The 23,700-nt window shown below is 43.7% G+C and overlaps 1 protein-coding gene across 3 annotated transcripts in view; it reads left to right on the top strand.

Annotated features, from left to right (window-relative positions):
• The first annotated feature begins 1,884 nt into the window (after positions 1-1,884).
• Positions 1,885-23,700, top strand: part of LOC126985602 (uncharacterized) — a 65,616-nt gene continuing 43,800 nt past the window's right edge. The window contains exon 1 of one of the 3 annotated variants that reach the window (XM_050840982.1): positions 1,885-2,023. The gene's annotated coding sequence lies outside the window, so the exon portion shown is untranslated. The remainder of the gene's footprint in view (positions 2,024-23,700) is intronic. The other 2 variants (XM_050840835.1, XM_050840889.1) reach the window with 2 other exon arrangements.

The raw sequence follows: 23,700 nt of genomic DNA on the forward strand, positions 1-23,700 counted from the left end.
ATATAGTTTTCTCACATATTCATTTAATCATTTACACTTATTTGTTTTTTCTATAAACTTACTTCTGTGTTTTAAGCTTTTTTTTTGGCACATTTTTCTCATTTCTATTTAGATATACTCGTCTATGAACTAATTCCCGTTTCCTTAATTTGCTCACACATCTATGTAGTCATTTACACTTAAGATATAATTGGAATGACCTGCTTGAGGTTTAAGGGTTACCTCAATTAGTTACACCTGGTCCCATGTTACTAACCATCCCTCACTGTCTTCTACTTACTGCACTTACACCCACTGACACTCCACTTACACCCACGCTTTAGATCATGAAACTTGAATATACCCTTTGTTAATTCCAGTGCAAATATTAAAGTAATGGTGTGCGGGGTTTCAGGTCTTCTCCAAACTCATACACTATTCTATCCCTCTCTTTGTTTCGGTTTCTGTGTACATTATGCATCGTCGTCCTCGCGAGGGATGTCTCTGCATACGAAAAATAACTGAGATGCTTGTGTGTGTGTGTTTTCTCTGTGGCGTGGCGGAGGCAAAGCAAACAAAAGAGGAAAACATGGAGATTTTGAGCAGAAAAAGATATAAAAAAAGAAAATGTACAGCAAAACAAAGATGAATGAGGTAGGGAAGATATATGGAGATTCTGAAAGGCGGGGAGGTAAGGGCAGACGAAACTATAGAGAAAACAAGGCAAGAAAACATGGAGATTCTGGAGCGAAAAACAGATACAGAAGGAAAAAAGAGTTAAGTAAGAGAAAGATAAATTATGTTAAGAAGAAATATGAAGATTCTGAAAGGCGGGGAGGTAAGGGCTGACGAAACAAGGTAGAAAGCAAAACAGGAAAAAAATGCAGGTTCTTGGGCGAATAACGGATACAGAAGAAAAAGTAAAGCAAAACAAAGATAAATGAGATATAGGGAAGAAATGTTAAGATTTTGGAGGGCAGGATGGGAAGCGCAAAACGAGGCGACATTAAAAAGGAGATAAAAATGACAATAGGATACAAAAAATAAACCAACAAAATGAGGTAATGAGGAATAAAAATGATAGATAAAATATGAATGATAGAAAGATAATAAAAGTCCAGGTAAAAGATAAACAAACAGGTACAGGTAAGGAGAGAAAAGAGCCGAGCAAGACGTGTTAAGAGATGGATAAATGCGAGGTCATTCCGGTGATGCATGGAGTAGATAGCAGAATAATGATGATAAGAGAGAAAATTAGAGGAGCCGGGGATAACAGATTTGCAAGAGTCGTGCCATGAAGTGGAGGAAGTGGGAGAGATTATGCAAGTAAACCTGGTGAGGAGGAGGAGGAGGAGGGGAGAGACGGAAGGAAGGAGGAAAAGGTGACAGGAAGGAAAAAGGAAATGAAAGAAGGGTTGGAGCGAATGAGGGTTGGAGGAAATGGGGGGAGAGGACAGCCGGGTTGGAGGGAATGTGGAATGGAGGAAATGAGAAAGCACAGGCAGACAAACAGACAGACAGACAGGCGGACAGACGGACGGGCAGGCAGAGATACAGACAAACATACAGACAAGACAGACAGACGGAAACAGAGATACAGTTAGGAGAATCTGGCCGGCCAGGATGGACAAAGTTAAGAGTGTATGAATGTAGTTCGCTGGATTCAGGCAAGTTTGGCTGGAATGAGGGAAGGGAATGCATAACCCATGAGGGGCGTGCGGGCAGCGGGCGGCGGTGGGCGTCGAGGCGGGCGGGGAGGCAGGGAGGCAGGCAAGGAGTAATTCTGGCCTCTGGAATCCAGCAGGTAAGGGGCGGTCGGCGAGAGCGAGGGCCAGGGTGAAGGTGAGGGGGGTTGCCAGGTGAGGTGAGTTGGGGGCCGGGACTGTTGCGCCACAGTCAATGCCGGGGCGCACCAGACCCCTCCATCGTACTCCCCGCGGCCCGGCCCGGCTAGTCCTCAGCCGCGGGTCGCAGTGTCCTGAGCTTTCTTCGCAGCTCCCGCCGCGCCCCGTCCCGGGCCCCTGTGCGTCGAGGCACGTCTCAGGTACACCTGTCATTCGCGACCTGACCCCCGCCATGGCCACATGACCCGTTGGCAGTGTTCAAAGTATTGAGTGGTTAGTGTTCAGTTTACAAGTGGAGTGCCCCGTGGAGTATTGTGAATGGTTCGCAAAGACGGCACCAGAAACTACAATGTTACACTCATCAACGCCCAAAACTTTGCTGTCGCCGGCGTGTGCTCAAGTTTGGTGCGTCGTGGCCGCCGGCGCCGCGCCAAGAAACTTTGTCCACGTTCTTGTCGCTGTGTGCGACGAAGTTGCGTCGGCCATTGCAGCTGTTTCAGATGCCAAAACTTCTGAAACTTCCACACTTCATTGGTGAATGTGAAGTGGAATGAACCTGAACGATGTGCTCAGCTACTTTCGTTTGGTGGTCAGGGAAGAACGCTTGTCGTCACAAAGCTTAGCGGATCTCGTCGCCTCTGCTGCTCTGGGCAGCGCCACAAGCCGGCGGGGTTGCCCAGTGGCAGAAGTGGGGGCGGGATCCTAAAAGTGGCATGTTCTGTGTATTGCATATTGATTATTGGCACGTGCCCGCCAGGTAGGTGGCCGTGGCAGGCAGGCCCTCCTCCTTGACGCTGCCGCCCGCTGCTGCTCCTTCTTGCATTGATTTGAAGCCGCGCGCCCGGCGGCTCATCGCCTCCAGCGGCCACGCTCAGGCGGTTCACAGTTTAGCTTCATAATGACTGTAACGCACTGGCTTTTAAAGCTGGAAAGACCTTTGTCATTCAACTTTCAGGGTAAAAGTCTTCCTTCCTGAAAAGCCGTGCTCAAAAACCTTTGTCTGATGGGAACTAAGCGTACCCTGCCTGCCATCACGCCCAAGCCACCAGCCAGTCACGCGGCAGAGGGCAGCTCGCGGTCCCCCCGAATAAGGGGAAGGTGACATTCCCCCACAGTGTAGGCTCCTCGCGGCGGCCCTGTCACCATCACCTAATAAGCAATATGTGTAATCCGTCTGATCCTGAGGCAATCCACGACCCTCGCGGCACAGCAACTTCCGTCCCCCAGCGTCTCGGCAAATCGAGGGCCGCCGGGCAGCCATCCATCACACCCCGCCCCTCATCATTCCCCTCCACCCAGACCCCCTACTCCAGGAACCCCAGCGACCCGCCATGCACAGCAATAATGAAAAGAAAATATTATCCCTGCTTTAAGTGATGGAGGGGAGGGGGGAGATGGAAAAGAAATTACAGACAGGCAAAGGAAAGAAAAAATAGAGACGAAGCTAGAAGGGAATAAGAGAAGAAAGAAAGGATGGAACGAACGAGAAGGAAAAGGAAGAGAGAAAGCGAGCGATGTGTAAGGGGAGCAGTTGAGGAAAGTGATGAGAGGAGGGAGAGAAGAGAATGAACAAAGACATAAAATATAGAGAAATGGAGAGTGCATAACAGTGGAGTTCAAGGGCGAGGTAAAAGAGAAGAATTAGATGAGGAAGAGAAAGCAAATGATGGATGGACGACAAGAGAAAAACAGGAATTAGGGGGAAGGGGAGAGGGGGACATAAACGGCTACCAAAGAACAAAAGGGAAATGATGGAGTGGGGGGAACTGCAGCTAGTGAAAAGAGAAAGGAATAGCAAGGAAAGGACGGTGGCGAGGGAGAAATAAAGGGATTGAGGGAAAGGCAAGGGAATATAACGTAGAGAAAGAGAAGAAGGGGCATAGAGGGAGAGAAAGGAAGGGGCGGATAAGAAAGATATTAAGAGAGTGGAGGGAGAGAGAGGAAAAAGTAGCGGGGAGAAAGAAATGAAAAGGTGGAAGAGGAAAAAACAGGGTAGGGAGAAGAGTTGAGAGGGTGGAAGGGAAAAGATGGGTAGAGGATAAAAAAAAAATGAAAAGGAGTGGCGGAGAGGAAGAAATGAAGAGGTAGATGACGAAAAAAAAAATAGGGCTAGGGAGAAAAAGTTTAGAGGGATGAAAAAAAGATGGATGGATGATAAAAGAAATAAGAGGATGGAGGGAGTCAAAGGGAGGAAGAAATGAAAAAGTGGAAGACGAAAAAGCAAGGGAGGGGAGAAAAAATTGAGGGTTAAAAAAAGGTGAATAGAGGGTGAAAAAAAATGAAAGGATTGAGGAAGTGAAAGGGAGGGATAGAGAAGAGATGTAGGGGGATGCTGATGATGCTGATGCTGACGGGAGAGGGATTCACCTGGTGGCGGACCCTCGAGGTAAATGGTCCACTTTAAACAAGGTTACCGCTTCCCTTTCCCCCCCTCAGCCCCTCTTTTCCTCAACCCTTCCCTCCCTTCTCTCCCTTCCCTTCCCTCACTCTCTTTGCCTTTCCCATACATCAAAGAACATCAGTCTGTCACTTCCTCATCCCCTCCCTTTCTTCCTCCCTTCTTCACTCCCTTTTTCCCTCACTTCTTCACTCCCTCACTTCCTATTTCAACCCTTTGCCCCCCTCTGTCACACCCTCATCACCCTCTCTTTTTCCCTTCCTTCTTCGTTCACTCAGTCACTCCCTCATTCATCCCTTTCCCTCTCCCATCCGTCAAAGTCTCCCCTCCGTCACTCCCTTTCTTTGTCATACCTTCATCACCTTTCTCCCTTAATACTCATCTCCGTTCTTCCAGCTTACGAATGGGTCCCTTCCTCCCTTAAATGTAGTGTTCCATCCTTCCATCGTCTCCATGTAATCTGGTTTTCCTTCCTCCACCCCATTCTCTCTCTCTCTCTCTGTTCGTTCTTCCCCTCACTGCAGGTTCAGATTATATTCCACCACACAGCGTCTCCCTACCTACCTTTGTGGCTCTCTTTTCCATCATCTTCTTTCTCCTCCTCTTCAAAATCCATTTCCTTCCTCAATACAACTCCTTTTCTTTTCTTTACCAACTTCCTCTGGTTTCTCCTCTCTCTTGTTCCTCTCCCTCCCTCAAAACTCTTCATTTCCCTGTATTTAAAAGCTTGAAGATCTTTCCTCCCGCCCGAGCAAAGTTTTATCTCCCGTCATAATCTAGGAAGGGCATCTCTCCCTTATTCCTCTACAAGACTTACCCTTTCTTTCTCTCCCTCAAAGCTGCAGCTCCTTTAAAACTCCACCCCTTCCTTCTCTCGACTAAACTCCCTCTTCTATCTGTCCCTCCCTCACTTACCATTCTTTCTCTCCCGCATTCCTTTCTTTCTTCACTCTCTCTCCCCTTCCCACCCTACACATACCCTGCCCTTCCCATACTCCACGACTCCCTTGACTTATCCTTCCCTCTCTTCCTCATCCTTCATTTCTTTACTCCCTCTCCCCTTCCTTCCCTGTACATTCCCTCCCGCCTTCCATGGCCCACCCCTCCCTCACTTATCCTTCCCTCTCTTCCTCATCCTTCATTCCTCTAATCCCTTACCCTTCCTAAAACCTTCACGCCCAGGATTCCATTATCGCCCCACACAAAATATTATGCATGTAAATGAAGACTTGTCCGTATGTTCCCAAGGCCACCATCATTTTTTCCCGCCCGATCAAGTCCCATCATCAAGACAGCTCGCCCGTGAACGCCTGTCATACCCACGCTCTTTCTTTCCCCGTCAGGAGCACACCACCCGCAGCACCAGCACCACCCCCGGCAGCACCATGTATCCTAGCGAACCCATGGACCCGGTCGTAAAATACCTGTCACTATATAAAAGCAAAACAAACAAAAAATGTCATTGGATTATTTTTTTTTATGAGGAAGGGTCAGGTGGTGTTTTATCTAACGTGTATCATCGTAATCCATCTATCGCTGACGTAAAGCTTCGAGAGGTTATATTTTTTGAAGCTTTTGATTTTCCAGTGTCGCATTTAAATAACAAGAGAAAATACACTTTATCCATTTTTCATCATAGTTCAAAGTCTCGTGTCGCATCTATCCATCGTGATTATTTTATGGATATTATTTTCCGGATTTCTCGTATTCTGTCAATTATTTTTCGCGGAATGAAAGGACGGCGCCATCTTCATGTAAATTTGCCACAGCTCGGTGAAGTTAGGGGCGGAAAGGAAGCCATTTTATGTATGGGGAATATAGGAAGGAAAAAACGGTAAGCTGTGTGTGTGCGCATGTGTGTGTGTGTGTGTGTGTGTGTGTGTGTGTGTGTGTGTGTGTGTGTGTGTGTGTGTGTGTGTGTGTGTGTGTGTGTGTGTGTACGTGCGTGTATGCATATTAATTAAAAGCTTCCCATCAAAATCTGCCTCTCTTAAGTCTTCTTTTTTGACAAGTTTCCTCATTAAAACAATTATTCGCGGAAATCATGACTACAGATCTCTCTCTCTCTCTCTCTCTCTCTCTCTCTCTCTCTCTCTCTCTCTCATCCCCGCCAACCCATCGGGCATCCTCAGTGTAAAACCACAGCATCCTTTCTTCCCCTCGGTCGCCCTTCCTCGTCCCGCGCACAAATTTGCACACCGCCTTTGTCGCGACCCTCCATCAGATACACGGACAAATTGAGCAAGGGGGGATTTCGTGCTGATGGCGGAAGAGAGGGAGGAGGAGGAGGAGGACGAGGAGGATGCCGAGAACGAGGGCGAGAACAAGGAAAGAAAGAAAAGAATATAAGAACATGGAGGAGAACGAGAACGAAAACAAGGAAAACAAAGGAAAGGAAGAGGACGACGACGACTAAAAACAAAAGAATGAAGACGAGAACAAAAGGACGAAGAGAACACGGACAAAAAAATAAAGAATAAATGTGAGGGAAGAAAACCATGAATGAGAGAATACAAAAAAAGACGTGCAATGAGAAGGATAAGTAAGAATAAAACTGCAACTAAAAAGCATATAAGAACCTTTTACCTGTGCTCTCTATACCATACACCAACGTTAAAGTTTTATTCCACACACACACGAGGGAAGGCAGCCCCGAGCCGTGTACAGAGAAAGAGCTTTGTGAGGCGCGCGGAGTGGATTCAGTAAGGGAAAAGACTCTTGATCGCATAAAGGGAAAAAAAAAGAGTGCGTCGACAGTATGTAAGAGGATCGGGTAGGGTAACGGTGAGCCTGACAGGGCGGAAAGGGAGCCGGCAGGGTGGTGGTGATGTGAGTGGACCGGACAGGGTGGTAAGGATGCTGGCAGGATGGATAGGATGTGAAATAGAGTTGAGGTGAGTTTTGCTTGAGTCTAAAGGCGACAACGGAGGGAAAAATGTAACACTTTTGTAATAATAGAAAAGGTGGAGCACTGAATAAAAGGATAGTCCCATATTTATATAATTTTACGCGGTTCTTTGAGGAGAGGGACAGGAGGGATGTGGCTTTCGATATAGGGAAATATAAAAAGAAAAAAGGGTGTGTTGATGAAAGGACCTCGGAGTATACGAAAGAAGCACTGAAAATAGGAAATGAGTGAGTGGGGAAACCTTGAGCACGGAAAAATAACAGACAGTGAGAGAAAAATTTAAAATGTTTGAAAGAGAAGCAGGAAGATGGAAAGATAAATCGCCTGGATAAAAACAAGCAGCGTCGGTGAGAAAGAAGAGCACCAGAATGGAAGCATAACAGATACATGAGAAGAAGAAAAAAAAGAAAGATGGAAGAACAACCCGCCGGAATGAAAAACAAGAGGAGGCGGTGGTGAGAAAGAAGAGCAGCAGAATGAAAGAAAAGCAGATGCGTGAAAAATTAAAACGAAAAGAAAAATGAAAGAATAACCCGCCAGGATGAAAACAAAGGGCGGCAAGGAGAAGAAAGGGCAGCCTAGAGGAGTGAGTTGTAAAGAAGAAGAAAAGGGAAGAGGAAAGAGCAATAGAGAAGCACACACGAAGACAGCCAAGGAGAAAGGAAAGCCTGAAGGAACGAGTAGGGGTGAAAAGGGGAAAAAGAGAAAAGGAAAAAGATATAGAGAACTACACATGAAGACAGGCAAGGTGAAAGGAAAGCCTGCAAGAGCGATTTGTGGGGAAAAGAAAGAAAAAGACAGCAAGTGAAAAGAGAGAAGAGCAAAAGAGAGCAAAAAAAAGAAAAAAAGGCAAAAGAGCAAGAAAAAGAGAAAAGAGCAAAAGAGAACAAGCAAAAAAAAAAGAAAAGAGGAAAAGACAGCGAGAGAAAAAAGGGCAAAAGACAGCGAGGGAAAAGAGAAAGGAGCAGGAAAAAATAGAAAAGAGCAAAAGAGAGTAACAGAAAAGAGAAAAGAGCAAAGGAAAGCAATAGAGATGTACACACGAGGACCAACCTCCTTGAGTGTGTATTGGGACGCAAGTTTTCCGGTCCCAGGCTTTTAGGGAGATCAGATCGAGGCCGCCGCGACGGAGCTGAATAAACGAAACAAGGCGGCGACCTCCGTGGAATTAAATTATCCGTGTTCACCGTATCCTACCGCTTGATATTTTTGTTTGATTGTTTGTTTATTTGTTTGTTTGTTTGCCCGCTTATATATCACGCCATTAACAAAACATTTACAAGGGAGACGTCTAAGTAGAGTGTTTGTTTAAGAATATGCGTGCCTCACCTTTACTTGTTCTTGAGTTACATGGTTCTAGAGGGTTTAAAAGGCTGATAAAATAAATCATAAAATAAAAATAATATTGCGACAAGAAGAAAAGATAATAATATATGATGCCGTTAGTCCGAATTCACCTTGTAAGTAAGAAAAAGTCAGTCAGTTCCTCGATATGATGAAAAGAAGGAATGAAATGGAATGCGCCAAAACTAAAGAGGAAAAGAATTGAATGCACCAAAATCTCTGGAGGAAAGGAATTAATTGCGGAGATACTTTGAGGAAAAGGGATACAATGCGCCAAACACTCAGGAGGAAAGAAACTGAGTGTAACAATAATGCGTGAGGAAAAGAACGACTTGCACCAAAATCAGAAGAAAATCAACGAAATGCATTAGAATCAAGAGAAAATTACCGCCACGCACCAAAATCAGGAGAAAACCAACGACAAGCACCAAAATCAGAAGAAAATTAACGACACTCACCAGTATCAGGAGAAAATCAACGGAATGCACCAATATCAGGAGAAAATCAACGAAATGCCTCAGAATCAATGGAAAATTAAAGACATACTTCAAAATCAGGAGAAATAAAAGAAAATCCCAATAAATCAAGGTATAGAGACAAAGACATTCCAGCACGACGTCACCTCTAAAATAATGAAGCTAATAAGAGGACGTCAATGAGAGCCACGAGGAGAAAAACAACAACAACAACAACTACAACAACAACAATCCGTCACAACTCAGCACTAGAGATGATGATAGTGAAGACGAAGTTATTGATGATAATAATAATGAGGAGATAATGATAACGAACAATCTGCACCATAAAACACCAACGCATAACTACCCCACCACTCCGAGCACGGCGTCATCATCATTCATCATCGTAATTCATCATTCACATCATCATGGAAAAGGAAAAGAAGAAATATTACCCGCGATGGCCTATAATAATTCATGCGGCGAGAAAAAAGAGAGAGAGAGAGAGAGAGAGAGAGAGAGAGAGAGAGAGAGAGAGAGAGAGAGAGAGAGAGAGAGAGAGAGAGAGAGAGAGAGAGAGAGAGAGAGAGAGAGAGAGAGAGAGAGAGAGAGAGAGAGAGAGAGAGAGAGAGAGAGAGAGAGAGAGAGAGAGAGAGAGAGAGAGAGAGAGAGAGAGAGAGAGAGAGAGAGAGAGAGAGAGAGAGAGAGACAATTACCTGAAGGACGTTGTAGCATCATCATTATAATTATGTAGTACGAGGCCGCCCACGCAGCAGCGGCAGAGGAGGAAGGACGAGTAGGAAGGGGGAGTAAGAGAGTAAGTGGTAGGGGGGGGGGGAGGTGAAGAGGATCCGGATTCTCGTAAGCGATGGAGGTTTAATATACTCATACTCTATGCGGCTGCAAAATAATAGCGGTTCACTTTTTCTGTCTCCTTGTCTTTGCTTAGTCGTTTTTCTTCCCTTCCTTATTTGTATTTTATTAACTGTTGATTTTTGTTGTTGTTGTTTTCACCTTTCCGTTCATTTTCATTTTTGTCTCATTCTTTGATATTTTTTACTTGTGACTTATTTTCCTCCTCCTTCGCTTTCTCCTTCTCCCACCCCTCCTCCTCCTCCTCCTCCTCCTGCTCGACTCTCCTTATCGTCCTCATTATCGTCTTCACCATCCTTATCATTCTCCATCTCCTCATGAACATCACCATCATCCTCTTTAGCCTCCTTTTCCTCCTCCTCCTCATCATCATCATCTTCATTATCATACTCATATTACCCCCTTTTTTCATACACTTCATAATCCCTGTACAGCTCTATCATAATTAAAGGCAGGCAGGCAGGTTACACTAAAGCAGGAGGTATATCGCAGGTAAATTTGTGCGCTCAGACTATGAATATTAATAACACTTTTTGGGGGGGGCGAGAGGGGGCGAGGAGAGAGTCGGGGGCGCGGAAGAGGAAGCAGCATCTTCATTCCCTGTACAGTCGACTCTGTTTGCATTTAATTTTCATGAAAGGTAAATAATGTTGATGTAAATATTTGTGTGTAAATGAGTTGGGAAAGGGAAGAGAGAGAGAGAGAGAGAGAGGGAGAGGTTGCCAGCGGTGACTGAGTGTGTGTGTGTGTGTGTGTGTGTGTGTGTGTGTGTGTGTGTGTGTGTGTGTGTGTGTGTGATTAACTTGTTACACACACACACACACACACACACACACACACACACCGCACAGTAAATGGCTCACATAATACATGTATGATAATTATAACGCAAGGCAGGAGAAAGATAAAGAGGTGTCATAACCGTCAACATTATTATAAGTGGCGAGAAAAGTGCAAAAACGAGGAAAAATGGGTAAAAATAACTGCTGAGAATATAATAAATGAACGCTTATCTACGAAACGAGAAGGAAAATCGTAGTAGTCGTAATAGTAGAAGTAGTAGTAGTAGTAGTAGTAGTAAGAAGAATAAGAAAAACAATAACAATAATAATCCACGCAAGTCCTTCGGAGGTGGAGTCAAGGAGGAAGGCGAAGGAAGGAAGGGAGGCAAATGGCGCAGAGCGGAATGTCGGCACTCCGTTAATGTTTTATAGGGGCCGCGCTGCCGGGCTCGTTTGCTGCCTCTCGCCGGGGCAGTAAAGAGCTACGCGCCACCTCGCAAGACCAGTTCATTGCCACTCCAACGATCCCCAATACTATCCACCACCCACTTACTGAATACCTACTTGTCTATCTACTACCATCTCCGACCAGCATCCAGTATCTTTCATCTTCATTACCATCTTTCCCTACATCACCTTCACCATCAACTGCTTTCCATTATCCCTATCTTTCCCATCTTCCCCTTCTCTTCTTTCTTCTTCCTTCTCTCCTATTATTCCTCGGTTTCTTCTTCCTCTATATAGATATCAACGAACAATCGAATACCTTCCATCTTCACCATCTTTCTTTTCTTCATCTTCACCATCTTCACCTACCAATGAAAAACGACCAATTACTATCATTATCACCATTTTTCCCTTCGCCATCTTCCTTATCACCACAGCCATCTACAAACTACCCACTTACTTACCTAACTACCACTGCCCACAACCACTACCTCGTACCACTCTTCCATCTGTCACCCCCTTTGCCATCTTCACCACTATACAAGCTAGTCATCACCTCACAGCACCATGTCATTACCACATTAACGACCTTCCACTACCTCTGCTCTTACCTGCCTCTCATCACCACACCTTTCCATCTTCACCTTTATGTCCACAAGCTAGCTATTCACCACCTCGTTCAGCCACGTCATCACCACGCAAACTACCCCTCACTACCGCCGTCACCTTTACAGACCCTCCTTTACCTCCCTCCCATCTTCACTGCCTTTCCCATCTTAAGCATCACCTTTACCTGTTTTCTATATGAGCTTTTCACCGCCTCGTTCGGACATGTCACCACGCTGAAGATGACTCAACACCTTCTCCCCTTTCCACTTGCTCTCTCTTCTCCCATCGCCTACCTCCACTACTGCCACCACTGCTTAGGGTATACAAAGCTGTGCACTATCATATCACTACTAAGATATAAACTACCTATAAACATGGTTACTTACATACTTATCCCTATTATCAATACTAGACACTTCAACCTGGCTTCTGCAACCACGATGACCTCTACAACAACAATAGAAACAAAAATAAAAACATTAAAAGTAACTGCTGGTCTTACTACTACTACTACTACTACTACTACTACTACTTCTGCTATTACTACTACTACAACTATCACTACTTCTAATGCTGGTGTTACTGCTGGGGGGGGTTTTCTCTCTCTCAAACTCAGCTAACTGTTTTTTTACACCTGCGACTGATGATTTACCTTTTCTTACGCCACCTTTATGTTCCAACCAAGTAAATCTGCCATCATTTTTACCCATACTCTACACGGATCCAAAATATAGCTGTTCACTTTTTCTGTCTCCTCGTCTTTGCTTAGTCGTTTTTCTTTCTTTTTTTATTTGCATTTTATTAGTAGTGGATATATTTTTTGTTGTCATTTTCGCCTTTCCATTTATTTTCTGCTTCGTTCTTTTTTTTTTCCAACAAGCAGCATTCACCTTCACGACAATGCCCATCACCATCAATAACATCCATACCGTCCAGTTGTATCTTGAATCGACGTCCTTTCCGAGAACTATTCCTTTTATTTTTTTTTTTTTTACTTTTTCTTTGTTTTTTTGCTAATTTCTTTTATCTTCTTTGTGTCTTCTTCTCTTTGTGGTTTTCTTGCCGCTTCTCTTGCTTTGTTGTTCCATTATAAAAGCCGTCTTGTATTTTTAATCTCCTTTTCTCTTATTTTCTTTCTTCGCTCCTACTTCGCTTTCCTCATTTATATTATTTTTCTTTTCTTTTGCTTTCCTCTTTCAACTTTTCTTTCTTTTGTCTTTCTTTCTTTTTTTTTTTTTACTTTTCTGTCTTCTACTTCAACTTCTTCTTCTTCTTCTTCTTCTTCTTCTTCTTCTTCTTCTTCTTCTTCTTCTACGTCTTCTTCTTCTCCCTCCTCTTCCTGCTCCTCCTCCTATTCTTTCTTTATTTTCTTCTCCTTCAACACTACACACTAACATTCCACCGACCCTCCCTCTTCTCCCCCCTTTCTTAACATCGATCCCCTCCCTTCCCCCTTCCCCCCTTCCCCTCCCTTTCCTTGCCCTCCCCACCTCACGCCCTCTCCTCAAACGTTACACCTCCGTCCAATGAATTATTTCTCAGCTGCGGTAACAAAATTCGCTCCCCAGCGGACATGCACACGCACACGCGCACACACACACACACACACACACACACACACACACACACGTTTTAAGAGGCCGTACACGTGTCGTCCAGCACCAAACCATTCGTCATTTTCTCCGTATAAACTTTTCGTGTATTTCTTTTTTATCCTTTTTTTTCCTGTCCAAAACTTTCCTGCGTCTCTCGATCCTTTCCTTTTTATTTTGTGGGGAAGGAAGGAAGGAAGGAGGGTTGAAAGGGGTGAGGGGGGGAAGGGATTGGCAGGGATAAGAGGGGATGAGAGGTAAAGTTAAGGGGTTAAGGGTTTCTTAGGATGAGGGGATGAAGGGGATTTGAAGGGATAACTGAAGTAGGAGAAGGTTAAGGGCGTGAGAGATAGTGATAAATGATGGAGATGTGAGGAGTAAAAAAGACATAATAAGACATAAAGGGGTGTGGATGGTATGCGGTGAGGTACGTAAGAGTTAAAACGAATATAATTATGAAGGGAGAATTTGTGTGAAGAAATGAACTAAAGGAAGAAAGGAGAAATATGAATAAGTAATAATTAACGAGTGTGGGGGAGAGAGAGAGAGAGAGAAGCAATGTAAAGTACTGTTAATGGGCTGCATAATGGAGACGTAGAGTGAATGAGTGTGGACGTAAAATGTTTAATAGGACAATGAGGGTAATTAGACAAAGGTTGAATTAGTTAGTGATTGCAAGGAGCTGAATGAAGATAAAAATGTCAAGGATATAAAACGATGCATAATGGTAAAAGAACAGAATAGGGGATGGATAATAAAAGTGGAGAAAGAAGGAAAACAGAGTGGTAGATTAATGCGAAGGAAGAGAGGGAGGGTACTAGGAGAGTGCCGGAGAAAAGTTTACAGGATGAAGGATACAAAGAAAGGAAGAACGAGGTAAAGAAAAAGAGGAAGGCAAGAAAGAAAAAGAGGGAGAATAAGGTGAAGGAAGGGATGAATGCTAGAAAGAAGGGAGGGAGAACGAGGAAAAGGAAAAGAGGAAAGCTACAAAGAAAAAGAGGGAGAACAAGATGAAGGAAAAGAAGAAAGAGGAGAGGAAGAACGAGGTAAAGAAAAAGAGGAAGACTAGAAAGAGAAGGAAGAAGAACAAGGTGAAGAAAGGGAAGAATGCTAGAAAGAAGAGAGGGAGAACAAGCTTAATAAAAAGAGGAAGACTAGAAAGAAGAAGAAGAACAAGAACAAGGGGAAGGGAGGAAAGTAAGGGAGAACACTATGAAGGACGGGAATAGGGTTAGAAAAAGGAGAAGGAGATGAAGGAAGGGAGGAATGCTAGAGAGTAAGGGAGAAGAAGAAAATGTGAAAGCCTAGAAAGATGGGAAGGGAGAACAAAATGAGGGGAGAAAGTAAACCAAGAAAGTAAGGGAGAAAGAACAATATGAAGGAAAGAAGGAAGCCTATAGAAAGGAGGACAAAATGAGGGAAGGAAGGAAAGCAGGAATAGTAAGGGAAAACACTTTGAAGAATATAGGAAAGGGAAAACCAGAAAAATAAGTTAACACGGAAGACACAGAGACAAAAAAAAAACACGAGAAGCAGCGCAGTGAGGTAGAAGGATCAAAACAAGGCCCCGCGATCACCTGGGACACCCGTAAACAAGGCCTAATTAGACACCAGCGAAACACCTGCACCACTCTCGGCAAAGGTGTGGCCAGATGTGTGTGTCCAATATATCGGCCGCCCCGCTGACACGCGCTCACTCACTCTCCTTTCCGTCCCCCCTCCCCCCATTCCCTGTACCCCTTCCCCCAACCACCCTCACCTCTCTCTCTTAACGTACCTGTCTTCACCTCCTCACTCTTCCTCACATCCCCACACCTTTCTACCCCTTCCCGTCACATACCTGTCCTCACCTCCTCCACTTTCCCTTTTCCCCATACCCTTCTTCCCCTTCCCACCACCCTCAGCTTTCTCTTACTCACCTGTCCTACCTCCTTACTGCTTCTTAACTTGCCCTGAACTATACTTTTACCTCCTCAAATCATTGCTCTCTACTCCCCCATTCCGTGCCTCACTGTTTTCCCTTCCTTCAAAATTCCCCTCTTCTCGTTTCCATTGCTTTCGCCATTTCATCTTTTCCTATCACCTCTTTAGACCACTTTCCCTACTAGCCATCTTTCACCCTCATCGTCTTTTTCTCTCACCTCCTACACCACTTCATTAACTCCCCAACCATCTTCTCGACTCCTAACCCCTCCATTTTTTGTTCCCCCTCCTCCTCCTCCTCCTTATATCTACCATAGACACCCCTTCTCTCCTACCGACAAATTCCCTTCACTCCACTTACCCCCAATAAATCCACCACTTCACAATCTCACCCTGACCTTCCTTCCACCCCTTGACCCTCCTCTTCCTCTTTATTCCAACCCCAAACACCCCGCCTCTCCTATACCCCACACCTCAAGCTTTTTCACACCTGGTACAAGCTCACCTGCGCGACTCAACCCTTCACCTTTACCAGCCTCACGCACATCCAGGAGATACGTAGGAAAAATAAATAGAATAGAGGGCGCCACACACACACAGGTAAAAAGTTTATATCCTTTGTGTTTAAACTTCGTGTGAAAAGTAATCATAAAAACTTTCCCGGAATTTTCTTTGTAGGTTTTTTTTACTAGTTTTTTGGGGGATGAGTTAGGCTTTTCTCTCACTCTTTCTATATCTTTTCCTTCCCTCAAGCTATCTATCTATCTATCTGTCTATCGTTCTGTTTGTCATTCTGTATGTCTATCTGTCTATCACACACACAAACACACACGCACACACACACAAACATTAAACCTCCACACTATCCCCCCTTCGCATACACTTCCCCCCACACTACCCCACCCCCACATACATCACAACAGGTGGGAGGACAACAGCTTTCCCATGACCAGGTAATTATAACACAAATCCTCCCAAACTTGCCGCCATCGGTCGTCTTTGTGCGCGGCGGAAAATGTTAGACGAAAATCATGTGGACTTTGGGATCCCACGACTCAAAACTTTCCCCGCACAGAGGTTCGCTTATGCCCCCAACGACCTGGTCACACACACACACACACACACACACACACACACACACACACACACCATGACATCGCCGTTGCTACATACATAAAAGGGAAAAAGTAAAAAAAGAGTAAGAAATATAAACAATGAGCAAAACAAAGGAAATATATAAAAGAAAGCAGGAGCTGTGAGTGTATAGCGGGCGTCTTTTAATTTGTCTTTGTTTCACCTTATCGCTGACTCCTTTGATGTTGAATAAAAGGAAAACAAAAAGAAGAGAACACAAGAGAACGAGGAAAGAGGCGACACTGCGCAGTTTGTAAGTTGGAGGAGCAGGAATGGTAAAAAAGGTAAAAAGGAAAAAAAATAAGCACTGCGAAACACGGATGAGCAAGGAAGGAGAAAAGAGGAAGCGGAAAGAAGAAAAAAAGAAAGCAAAAGTAAAATGTCCAGCGTGAAGTTTCGAGGGATGGAAAATAACTTACGAGGAGGTTCGGGCATGGGAAAAAAAAAGAGAGAAAAAGAATGCAAAAAGCCCAAAGCAGGTAGAGGGCGGGAACAGGTAAAAGAAAAAAAGAAACATGGAAGAAGAAAAGGAAGGGGAAGGAAGAAAAAAATATAGACGGTGCAGAGTTCCGGGAATGGTGAATAACTTAGGCGGCGCGATGCTGAAAAAAAAAAAGCAGGAAGTGTTGAATGAGGAAACAAAAAAAGGAAAAAGGAGCGGCCACCATAAACGTTGGATGAGAAAAATAGATATAGGAAAAGGCGCCTCTACCGATGAAACACTCAATGACGAACTGAATGTGTCTCCAAAAAAGAGAAAGAAGTGTTGAATGAGAAAACAAAAGGAGGTAAAAGGGGCGACCATCATAAACATAGGGATGAAAATAATGGAGAGAGGAAGGAAACGGCGCCACTACCGATGAAACACTCAATGACGAACTGAATATGTTTCCAAAAAAGAGTAAGAAGTGTTGAATGAGAAAACAAAAGATAGATGAAAGAGGCGACCATCATAAACACAGCGATAAAAACAACAGAGAAAGGAAAAGCTGCCCCTACCGATGAAGCACTCAATGACTAACCGAACGTGTTTCCAAAATAAGGAGGAGATAATAAAGAAGTTAATGACATAAAGCAACACGGGGAACGAGATAAAATAAAGGTAGAAAGAGAAGGAAGGAATGTATATTGAGAGAGTAGAAAAAGAAAACTTGAAATTGATAGAAAAAAATCTCATCGCCGTGGTAGAGAAATGGGAGAGGTAGTTTTTTTTATCTTTCTCTTTATCTGTATATCTACCCATCCATCTATCTATTTATCTACCTACCTATCTTCTACCTGTTACTATTTCTCCATTCATATCTTTCTGTTCGTTCCCTTTTTCTCTACACCCCTTTCCTCTTCTTTCTGCATTGTTTATATATATGACTCAAGTTTCACGTTTTCTTTTTTTTTTTTGTGTGTGTGTGAGGAAGAAAAGGGAAGGCGGAGCAAAAATATGAACTCTTACCAGGCCGAGTAGAGCGAAGGGAGTCGTTACAAAGGCTATACCCAAACACGAGAAGGAGAGGGTAGTGGTAGTGGTGGTAGTAGTGGTGGTGGTGGTGGTGATGGTGGTGGTAGTGGTGGCAACGGAATAGAAATAGGAGTGAAAAAGCGTCAAAAAAAGGAAAATAAACTACAAGAGATGTGGTGGTGGTGGTGGTGGTGTGTTAGTGGTGGTGGAGACACAAAGAGGGAAATAAAAGACGGAGAGGAAAAATACGTGAAAAGAAAAGGAGGACTAAGAGAGCGAGCAAAGAAGAGGAGGAGAATGTAGAAGAGAACAAAGAGAAAAGGGAAGAGGAAATGATTAGGAAGAGAAGGGAGGAACAGAAGAAAAATGGTGTATGAAGAGGAATGTGGAGGAGGAGGAGGAGGAGAGGGAGAAGATTGATAAGAGAAGGAGGGATAAAAAAAAGAAGAGTATGAACATGCGAAAGAAGAGGAAGAAGAAGAAAAAGAAGAACAAAAACAAAACCAATAACAAGAGCAAGAACAATAACAAGAAGAAGAAAGAAAAGGAAAAGAAAATAATAGCAAGGAAGATAAAAAGAAAGAAAAAAAGAAAAAAAGAACTACCAAGACGACAGAGACAACACACACACACACACACACACACACACACACACACACACACACACACACACACACACACCGTACACAAAATGGCGTCGCTCTCTAGGTACAAAGCGGTTCTTAAAAGCTTCGTTATAATGATACAACGAAAGATAAAGAGCGAGACAATAGCGAAATTTCCATCACTCAGGATCAAGTGACGTAAAATGACCCCCAGGTTGTTAGTGGGTCATTAGGGGACGCTATGAACTACTTACCTTTATACCTACGTACTTACCTACACCTGCCTATCTACTTTCTACCCCTCTGCCAACTCATCTACTAACTTACCTACATGACTACCTACCTACTTATCTACACCAGTCTGTCTACTTACAAATCTGCTGTTCTGGCTTCACATAATTTTCTTTTTTTATATTTCTTTTCTAATTTACTTTTTTTTCTTTTCTACGAACTCACCTATTAAATTATCTACCCACTTACCTACCTATTTATATATCTACCTGCTCATCTACTAAACTTTCTGCTTTCCTGGTTCATCACAATTACTTTTTTACCTATCTACCTACTAACTTGCCCACCTATATCTACCTACTTTGTCTCTTTCAGCTCCACATGTTTTTTTTTTTACCTTCCTCAATCTCCATCACTTCCATTACCCCCCTTCACTTCCCTTCTATGTACCCACTCACTCCTGCCTCCAGTCTACGGTTTTACCTCATCCTCTTTCACTACCTTCCTCTCTTTCTCTCTCTTCCCCTCCTTCCCTCCCTCTCTACCCTTCTTCCCTCCAGCGGCTATTATCCCGGACCACGTTGGATCCATTACCTGTATTGTACTTCCCTTTTAACTCCTTTTTTTGGGGGGGGGCTACTCATAACTTGCTTTTACCATTACTTCTACTGCTATAATGATACTACTTCTTCACTATTTCATTATTAACACTGAATTTACCGATCTCAAATAGTTCTTTATCTATTCATGACTTCCTTCCCTCCGACGCCACTAAGTCCACTACCACTATGCTACTAATTCCTCCCTACTTCATTATTTACACTGTATTTAAAGTTCTCAAAGACTTTCTCAACTATGTATAACTTCCTTCCCTTCTCCACCACCATGACTACTACCACTTCATTATTTACACTGAATTTAGCAATTTCAAACACTTCCTTAACAATTCATAAACTCGTTCATTCTACCACCACTATGCCTTCTACTACACGGCCAATATTTCTCTATTTCCATATTACTGTCACTGAATTTCAAGATCTGGACCACTTTCTTAAACTACTCCTAACTCCCTTCTCTCTACCACCCATGACTGCAATTGTAAAGCCGCTACTTCACTTCCATATAACTAACACACAATTTCAAGACCTCGACCTTTGCTTAAATTCCGTACGATTTTTTTTTTTCTTTGTAGTAGCAGTAGAAGTAGTATATTATTTTTTACCCTGAACCGTACGTATCTCACTCTTTAATTATCTTGCAAATTTCATGATTAACGTCAGTGCTGTTGTTGCCTTTACTATTAAATCCTACACTGACATGCAATTCATTTACTTATGCAGGAACTATCTTGACGTTGTTTGTTTTGGTTTGTCATGGTTTCTCGGCACAGGGCGTAACTAACTCAACTCTACTACTACTACTACTACTACTACTACTACTACTACAATTACTACTACTACTACTACTACTACTACTACTACTACTACTCGCTTTTTTATTAACGCTCACCTGCAATCCATTAATATACCCCTAACGACTTCACTGTACATACCACTACACTGTAAACCACAAGCTACCGTTATCTGTATCCAAGGTTCCCACACACACTGTATCTTTTATTTTTGCTTTGATTTTATAGGAAGATCGCCTGACTCATCATCCGACTCAATGTAAATCCGTGCAGTAGTTTAGTTCTTTCTTGTTCCTTCTAGTGCACTACGTATTAATTTTTTTCTTCATTACTTATACTCCTGTGTATATTTCACGAATAGTCAGTCAATATTCAGCCAGTAATGCCAACAATAGAAAGATATAAAAAGTAAGAAATTGCTGCCTTTGCCGAAACAATGCAAATAAAAGCAAATATACGCAAACACACACACAAAAAAGAACATGCTACTTCGAGAACATACTACTGCCCATTCTCACACACACACACACACACACACACACACACACACACACACACACACACACACACACACACACAATGCAAAAGACCCTGAATTATTAAATGCCTGACCTTGACATTCTCCATCATTTCAAATATTAAAAAAAAAACATTATAAAGCTCATGACTATCCATCAATCAAAAGCATTATTGTAGATTTTCACGGTAAAGAAAAAAAACACCAAAAAACCACGAATGAATGAAAAAACGGTGAATAACGTACATTTCCTCGAATTGACATTTCATTTCCACATCGTATCTACGTTGAAACAAACACACACACACACACACACACACACACACACACACACACACACACACAATATGACGGCCGTCCGCACACCTGTCCGTCAGCCAGGTGAGGCAGCGCCATTACCTTAATTAAACACTTCCGCTGAAGGACACAGGTGCGCTGAGGTTGAGGTAACGTGAGTGATGAAGGGATGATGTGACGGGGAGGGAATGGAGGGGAGAGGGAATGATAGTAACGGAAGATAATGTATGGGGGAGGCAAAGATACTGACGGGGAGGGAATGGAGGGGGAGGGATGGTGGCGAAAGGGAGTGGAATAGAGAGAAATTAGAAGTACGGGAGGGGATGAAGGGGAGAGTGTGTAATAGTGAGAGGAAGGGAATGGAGGGGGAGGGCTGGTGGCGAAAGGGAGTGGAATAGAGAGAAATTAGAAGTACGGGAGGAGATGAAGGAGAGAGTGTGTGATAGTGAGAGGAAGGGAATGGAGAGAGGAGGAATGATGGTGACGGGGAGGGCAAGGAAGACAGAAGGAACAATGATAACGAGGAGGGAATGGAAGGAGGAGGAAATATGGCAACGTGAGAGAATGGAGAGGGGAGGGAATGATGGTGTAGGGGAGAGAAACGATAGTGACGAGAAGGGATTGGAGAGAAAAGAGATGGATTAGAGGAAAGAGAGAGGGAATGATGGCGACAGGAGGAATGATGATAACGTGAAGGAGTGGAGGGAAGAGGGAACAATGATGACGAGGAAGGGTTACAGGGGAGGAAGAGTAGTTATAAAGACAAGGCTCGGTAATCTACGTTATATGGCTAGTCACGTACATTCTCCATTATCTACATAAAAAACATTGCATTTTATATTACCCTTTCCCATCAGTGCCACCCCTTCCCCTACCCCTTCCCTCTGTAATCATCATACAACCCATTATGCTACCGTTTACTGCCACCAATGTCCCTTTACCCTCTGCCTTCCCTATGTAATCATCACAACCTCCATCACGGGTTTATATTTCATTTATCATCCCCATATTTCCTTCTTCGTGTTTTTTTCCTAAGGTACTCGTGATGTCACCTGTAATGTTCCTCTCTCGTTTCTCTTCTCACCAAACAATCACGTTATCAGGCCATTCACACGAGGCACGAAGAGACAGGACCAAAAGCTATATGAAATAACTTACAATAACTTATCTGCAAAGAGGACATTAGAACATATTACAACGCATATGTAATCCTCCCTCCTCAGTACGTCTTAACTTACATTTCTTCACTATATCTTGCGCTGCGTCGATGAGTTATAGAGGACGGGTAAAAGAGATATGTGGAGTCTATATCAACGCAGAGTCGAGGACTTTCCCCTTAGCTCGACTGATTGTTCCTACTTTAATACGCTTAGACAGCCATTGCGTTCCTCCTGACTGAATGATGATATACAGAGAAGGACGTGTGAGTCTTTACTGATAGAGGTTGGGTAAGAGATATGTAGAGTCTATCAGAGTAGTGTCCAGTACTTTCCCTTAACTCGACTGACCGTTCCTACTTTAAGCCATCAAGCCAGCCATCGCGTTCCCCCTGACTGAGTGATGGAACAGTATGGAAGGCCTCGTGTGTCTTTCTTGATAGGGGATAGCAATGAGGAGTGTCTAGTACTTTCCCCTAACTCGACTGACTCTTCCAACTTTACCAGACCAAGCCAGCCATCACGTTCCTCTTGACTGGGTGATGGTACAGAACGTAAGGCCGCGTGTGTCTTTCTTGATAGGGGATGGCTAAGAGCTATGAGGAGTGTCCAGTACTCTCCCTTAAACCCGACTGACTGAACCTACTTTAAGACACCAAGCCAGCCATCACGTTCCTCCTGACTGGGTGATGGTACAGAACGTAAGGCCGCGTGTGTCTTTCTTGATAGGGGATGGCTAAGAGCTATGAGGAGTGTCCAGTACTTTCCCTTAAACCCGACTGACTGAACCTACTTTAAGACACCAAGCCAGCCATCACGTTCCTCCTGACTGAGTGATGGCACAGTATGGAGGACCGCGTGTGTCTTTCTTGATAGCGGATGTGTGGAGTCGATATCTATTAGTGTAGTATCCAGTAGCTTCCCCTTAACTCGACTGACTGTTGCGACTTTAATAGACCAAGACAGCCATCACGTTCCTCTTGACTGAATGATGGTAGAGAAGGAAAGTTCGTGTATGTCTTTCTTGATAGAGGATGTGTGGAGTCTATGTCTTTTAGTGTTGTGTCCAGTAGCTTCCCCTTAACTCGACTAACTGTTCCAACTTCAATAGACCAAGACAGCCATCGTGTTCCTCTTGACTGAATGATGGCACAGAAAAGAAAGTCGTGTGTGTCTCTATAAACACGGCAGACAGCGACATGCCCCGGCTCGTCTCTTCTTGCCTTAATAAAACAAGACAGCTATCGTGCCTCTCCTTCATATATTTCCCAGAAGGATCGATCAGCTGCGTCAGGCCGAATGGTGACATAAGAACGCGGTATACTATATTTGTATATTTAGAGACCAAACAAACTACAGGGTAGCTATGCAGCGCGACACTCGATACGAACTGAATTATAAGTTTATATTTACGGCAGGAGGAAAGAACACAAACAGTTATAAATTCTGAACACAACGCGAGATGTTAAAAACGAGGATACATAAATTGCGCAACACAAAACAAGACAACAAAAAAAAGTATAACTGAAAATGTACCACTCCGCAAGACACCAAGTAAAATATTCCCCAACATAATTTCGAGACAGCAACTGGAACACACACACACACACACACACACACACACACACACACACACACACACACACACACACACACACACACACACACACACACACACACACACACACACACACACACACATCTGCAACACAAAGAAGGCCCGGGGCAATGCATG

The sequence above is a fragment of the Eriocheir sinensis genome, chromosome 1 (genome assembly GCF_024679095.1).
Source record: "Eriocheir sinensis breed Jianghai 21 chromosome 1, ASM2467909v1, whole genome shotgun sequence".
Classification (NCBI taxonomy): domain Eukaryota; kingdom Metazoa; phylum Arthropoda; class Malacostraca; order Decapoda; family Varunidae; genus Eriocheir; species Eriocheir sinensis.